General features: G+C 33.7%; 1 protein-coding gene across 7 annotated transcripts in view; it reads left to right on the top strand.

Annotated features, from left to right (window-relative positions):
* GRIA2 (glutamate ionotropic receptor AMPA type subunit 2) overlaps window positions 1–6,815 on the top strand; it is a 167,634-nt gene that overhangs the window by 153,891 nt on the left and 6,928 nt on the right. The gene's annotated exons all lie outside the window — the stretch shown is intronic.

Below are 6,815 nucleotides of genomic sequence, written 5' to 3'. Positions count from 1 at the left end.
AAAGATTTTATTTATTTATTCGACAGAGATAGAGACAGCCAGCAAGAGAGGGAACACAAGCAGGGGGAGTGGGAGAGGAAGAAGCAGGCTCCCAGCAGAGAAGCCTGATGTGGGGCTCCATCCCAGAACACTGGGATCATGCCCTGAGCCGAAGGCAGATGCCTAACTGCTGTGCCACACAGGCGCCCCATATATTGTTTTTTTTTTTTAATTTAAATTCAATTAGCCAGCAAATAGTACATCATTAGTTTCAGATGTTAGAGTTCAATAANCTAACTGCTGTGCCACACAGGCGCCCCATATATTGTTTTTTTTTTAATTTAAATTCAATTAGCCAGCAAATAGTACATCATTAGTTTCAGATGTTAGAGTTCAATAATTCATCAGTTGGATATAACACCCAATGCTATTATATTATTTTTATTTATGTTTTGCTCCATGTTCTCAGCTCATAACCTTAAAAACGGATTTGTATTTGGAACATAAATACAATGGTTTCTTGTTGTGTATGCTCTGGGGCTCCCAGAAATGGAGATACGATGGACTTATATTTTAGATATTTTACTTTCTTATAAGTAACCTAAATCAAATACTTTTTAAGTATGTTGAAGAGATAAATTATATTCTAATTCACAATTTTCATTAATGGGATTTTTACTGGGGGAATCCCCATTAAAACAAAACCACTTTCAGTGCTGTACACAGGCATGAAAGTAGATTTGGCTCTTTTATTTGCCAATATATTTCCATTCTTATCTTCAAGTTTTTATTCTACCAGTGTCAGAAGAGTTGTCCCCTTTCCTGTAACACTAATATCTCTGCTTGGGCCTTTGACAACATTTTTTTCCAATTATCAAAAATGTTGTTCAAAAATTTGTACCCTAATAGTGTTTTTATTCTTTCCATATCCCTCTGTTCAGATGATCCATAATTTTGAAAAGTCTCTCTTGTGGCAGTACTCTCCTTTATTTTCAATTTCTATTCTTCCATTCCTTTGAGCTGATACATTCATAAATTTGTTTCCCAGAACCTCCTTTTTTCCCATACTAGCCATTTTCTCCTTCATTCATTTCAAATCTGGTCTCCTTTAGAACTCTGAAAATTGCCTTCCTAAAAGGATCACTTAATGTCTTTCTGGCCAAATTGAAATGTTTTGTGTGTGTTTTCATGCTTTGTAAAAATTGTACTGTATTTAATACCATCGTGCAAATTCTTTTGATACTTTTTCCTCCCTTAATTTATGAAATCTTAGTGCTTTCTCATATTTTCTCTCATTTCTCTAACCATTCTGTTTTGTCCTTACTAAGGCCACATGCTTTTCTCCTCCTACCACTTGTTTTGTAATAATTTCACAAAAACAATTTTATAACCTTTACCTTTAAATACCATTCACATTTAATAAATATAGTTACGGTCACCATTGAAGGATGAAGCTTTAAAAGTCAATGTTATTTTAGCTTCATTCAAAGAGGTAGTAGGACATGAAGACTTCAAATGATGCATGATACAGAGAGTGACAAGGAGCACTCAATTTAAAATATGAAGATGCGTTGGTTCAATTTGACTATATGTTGTTTATGTTGGAAATTACATCTAAATGATAGACAACAGATGCACTCTATATGCAGGGTGATTCAACTATTAAAAATTAAAATTCCAGTATATGCTAGTGGATTTTTAAAATTCTGATCTCAAATAAGTGACTGTCACTCAGAAAACATAGAAGCTTTTTTTTGGGGGGGGATTACAGGTTTGTTAACAGGAAAGAATAACAGAATGAGACCTCTGTGAATTTCTTTCTTTCTTTCTTTCTTTCTTTCTTTCTTTCTTTCTTTCTTTCTTTCTTTCTCTCTTTCTTTTCTTTTCTTTTCTTTCTTTTCTTTTTTCTTTTTTTNGAATGAGACCTCTGTGAATTTCTTTCTTTCTTTCTTTCTTTCTTTCTTTCTTTCTTTCTTTCTTTCTCTCTTTTCTTTTCTTTTTTCTTTTCTTTTCTTTCTTTTCTTTTTTCTTTTCTTTTCTTTTTTCTTTTTTCTTTTCTTTTCTTTTCTTTTTTTCTTTTCTTTTCTTTTCTTTTCNTTCTTTCTTTTCTTTTTTCTTTTTTTCTTTTCTTTTCTTTTTTCTTTTCTTTTCTTTTCTTTTCTTTTCTTTTCTTTTCTTTTCTTTTCCTTTCTTTTTTTCGCCTGCCAACTCTAGTGGTTTCCAGGAACAGTTTGACTTTTGGCTGCTGCCTGCAATGAAGCAATGGGCCATGCTATGAGTTCCACAGGAAAGCTAAAGAATCAGACAAAGGGATAAAATCCTAAAATGAAGGGCAATTATCTTTTGTCCCAAATGCAAATTTTTATAGAATGTTAACCAAATGGACTAGGAAATAAGTTATTAATTCACAGTTTGACACTTCAATTTATTAATTTACTTTTTAGTAATCTCTACACCCAACGTGAGGCTCAAACTCTCGATCCCAAGATCAAGAGTCACATGCTGTTCTGACTGAGCCACTTTGACACTCTAATCTATATATTTAGATGCTTTAGGTCAAGTTCTTTCACTCAGAGAGACTCACCTTCTTACTAGTTGTCATACTACCTCAGACATTGTAGTTTTTCTAGGAAAAAAGAAAGAGTTTGTCATGAAAAATATCTCTATTCATGTTTGAAGGGAAACTAAGGTCGAGAGATTACCACAGTGGGGAGCACAGCTCTAAAAATGCTTTAATTTAACTCCTGGTTTAAAGTCATATCGGCCATTTGAAAATCTTCACTTAGAACTTTTGGATGTCATTTGTGTTTGGAGATCATTTAGAATTTCCATTCTAGCAACAAATATTCTCCTGACATTATCATAGGTATTTTGATATTTTATAGTAGTGGATAAATGAGATTGGTTTTTTTTGAAAGTGAATTGTGTAAGGATTAATAGACTAGTAAAGAATGTCTGTAATGCAGGACCCATGCTTCTACTAATTCTTGAGTAAATGTGTATGTTTCAGAATGGTAATAACCATTTCCTTTAAAAAGTCATTTTTTCCCAAAGGGAGAAAGGCTTTTTAGCTGTAATAAAAATTAATCTTGTATTACTGTATATGAATAAATAAAACTAAATTAAAATGACTATTCTTTCACAAAAAAGGAAGCCATTTTCTCTTTAAATATAATTAGATCCAGTCTGTTTAGTTTTTTTGTTTGTTTGTTTTTTAAAGATTTTATTTATCTTAGAGAGGAAGTGCGAACAGGGGGAGGGGCAGAGTGAGGAGAGAGAGGGAATCTCAGTCAGATGCCTCATGGAGCATGGAGCTCAATGGGGGCTCAATCCCTTGACCCTGAGATCATAACCTGAGCTGAAACCAAGGGTCTGACACTCAACCAGCTGAGTCACCCATGCACCCTTGGTCTGTATAGTTTATATGGAGCTTTTCCCCAATAACACTAGACAGTGGGTATATTTTCTAAGTGGACATTAAAATTTCAAATAGTCATTTTTGTGAAATCTTAGTCAAATCAATATGCCTATTAGTCAAGCAATATGCCTAATATCAAACCATGGAAAGAGATTTGACTAGCCATGTCCAAAGAGTCTTGGCTGCTTAAGAAACACAAGGTAGTCTGGACTATTGTCCTGACCAAGCTATCATCTGTCACCTCTTAACAGGGCATCCCTCATCTCCTCATAAAAATGTGATGGCAGATGCCATCCTGAAGAAATTCATTTCACTTTATCCTACTTCCTGAAAGAACCGCTGTCCTTGATTTAACATTAAACTTAAAAAGTACAGTCTTTCTTGGCTTAGCTATTGTTGATATTTTTAAAATATCTGCATATTGAGGGGTTTTAAATCTGGTGAAAGCAGTACTTAGGTTTGGGAGAGAGGTGGAAAGGGAGTTATGATGATTCCTAATAAAGGCTTAGATGACCCTGGGAGAGTAGAAATGAATGCCAGTCCTTCATTTTCCTTCTGCATTGCACCATTCTCTTCTCTCTGGACCGCTATTACAAATTACAGGAAAGTGTGTGGTTTATTTAAAAAGTCAATATGGTTTGCCTGTGTTCTATCTTCTGTGCTAAAACATGCTGAGATTTAAACATTGCTTAGAAGGCTAGTGATCGTCATTGCCTGGTGCGCATCTTCAAAGTCCATACACTGGGGCTAATTGAGTCAATTTGATCAGTATTTGACCTACAGTTTTCAGATAATTGCCTAAATTTTCTGGATGCTTTTGCTGTAGAATATGCCTGTAACATAAACTGCTGGAATACAGAATTTTAATAGGGAACACTATATATATTACCTTAGTTGACCACATCGGATTTTATTAATTTGGAAAAAAATCCCAATTTTTCTTTTTAGTCTATTGTAAGTATAGTCTAAGAAATAACTTATCAAGAGGCTGGGGTAGTTAGGAAGATTCTAGTGTGCTGTCCAGTGTATCAGATAACCTATGAAAAGATTACTTTTAGCCTTATGCAGTATCAGCAGAAACTTTATAATTTATAGATTATATTAATTTATATTATATTAATTTATAGATTTTTTATTAATCCACCATTATATCATAAATCCTACTCAGTTAAAAAATATGCCATGTTATAATACATGCGGGGCCTAATCAATCACAAAAAGTGACTGATTTAACTTACTAGAACTTACATGTCTAGATTACTGTATCAGAACTTGCATTATTTTCCAAATGATTCAAAGCTACAAGCACAGTAGCTGTGTCAAAACACTATAGCTAGGGATGCCTGGGTGGCTCAGTCAGTTGAGCACCCCACTCTTGGTTTCAGCTCAGGTGATAATCTCAGGGCCATGATCACAGGGTTGTGAGATTGAGCCCCACGTTGGGCTCCATGTTCAGTGGGGAGTCTGCTTGAGAGTCTCTCTTTCTCTGCCCCTCCTCCACTCTCACATACCCTCTTTCTCAAAAAAATAAATAAATCTTAAAAAAAAAAACACTAAAGCTATATATGTATTTTTCCAGATTGCGTTTAAAATCCTCTACTGCTTAGAAATAATATTTTATTCACACATTGAAAAATATCCTTAAACTAACGGGAAAGATTTTATGAATGAAACAGGAATTTTTCTTCACTTAATGAATATTATTTTTTACATATTTCAAGTCATTTAAAAGTCCCTTCAAAAATTTAGTCTTTACCAATAAAAAAGCAGACTCTTAACTATAGAGAACAAACTGATGGTTACCAGAGGGGAAGTAGATGGGATGGGTGAAACAGGTGATGGGGATTAAGAGTACGCTTATCATGATGCGCACTGAGCAATATATAGCATTGTTCAATCACTATATTATACACCTGAAACTAATATAACACCGTATGTTAATTATACTGGAATTTAAAAAAAAAAAGTATGTTTGGAACAACTTGAATGTGTTAATCTAAAAACAGTCTTTTTAAAAAGAAGTCATCTTTTGTTTAGTTTCAATTTTTCCTTTCACATCTTTGTTAATTTTTGGATTTTCCCTGACGGGCATACATATTTATGAAGCATTTTATGAAATATATTTATGTCCCAAAATTGATATTTCTAACTTGGAATAATCGATAGTTAATGAATGAGGTGATACAATTATTCTATAATTTAATTTTGAAATCTTCTTTATCAGCATGTGATTTTTTTCCAAAACATTTTGATATTACCTATTTTTGCGGAAATTTGCTGTAAAAAGACCTTGAAGTTTTATGAGTTTGCATGATATATGATCAAACTCAACTAATGTAGATCTTTTAATTTGGTAGAGACTACAAAGGGAAAATGTAGGAGAAAAAACAGTATAAATATCTTTTACAGTAGGCAAAGATGCAGATAAAGCAAAGATGGTCTTTCTAATCAATTTGCAGGGCTTATTCAGTTAGCATACATTAATTATGAATCTCTTATGTGCAAGATGCACTAGACACCATGAGGTTTATGAAGATAAAATTTCCCTACTTGGGGACCTAGTAGAGTTTTCAGTGTCATGGATGTACTGTCACAACAAAGAGGAAACCTGATTTGTTAAGTAATTGAGTTTTAAATCTGTTTCCTCAGGAAGGGGCAGTGTTTAGAAATAGAAACAAATTTAAGAATGGTTTAGGTAAATTATTAGATAATAAGAATATTATTAATAAGGAAGGAACTCATGTAACTTTAGGGTGAAGTATTTTTTGGGAGGGCATCTGGGTCTTCTCAAGCAGAGACCCCTGGGCTGGCACGGTCTGTGGGCTGTCTCTACAGAGCAGGCCCTCTTCAGATGGAGACAATGAAAAGGTACAACCAATGTCTGAGCACCTCTTGCTGTTACTTGAATTATAAACTTCGGTGATACAAGTCTACCCCATACTTTATTTACACTCGACTCTGGATTTTTACCAAAATAGAGTACGTGTGTGTGTGTGTGTGTGTGTGTGTGTATACATATATGTATATGTCTATGTCTATGTCTATGTCTCTATCTATCTATCTACATACATATCTGCCCTAATTCCTAGGGCAGCATTCTAAACAAATGTCAATTTACATTGTGTTTGCTTATAATGAATTGATCTATCCTTACTTTCTCTAAGATAAAGATTATATTTTCAAAATTCCTTTGAGTAAAAAACAAACAAAAATCCCCCCAAATCTCATGAATCGTAAAAGTAAGTTTTCAATTTCACGTTTCCATTTCAAACCTCCTATGTTACAATAATAAAAGGGGTTATTCAGAGTCACCTTCACAAGTGGGATTAGTCAGTTGAGAAAATTGTGAATAGAAAAATAAGCGGATACTCAAATGCAATGACTTTCCAACTCTGCGCTCAGCTTTCTTTTTTGCTCT

This window comes from Ailuropoda melanoleuca, chromosome 5 (genome assembly GCF_002007445.2).
Source record: "Ailuropoda melanoleuca isolate Jingjing chromosome 5, ASM200744v2, whole genome shotgun sequence".
Lineage (NCBI taxonomy): Eukaryota > Metazoa > Chordata > Mammalia > Carnivora > Ursidae > Ailuropoda > Ailuropoda melanoleuca.
Note: the sequence above shows the minus strand (reverse complement) of the source record. Positions and strands in the feature narration are given on the sequence as shown.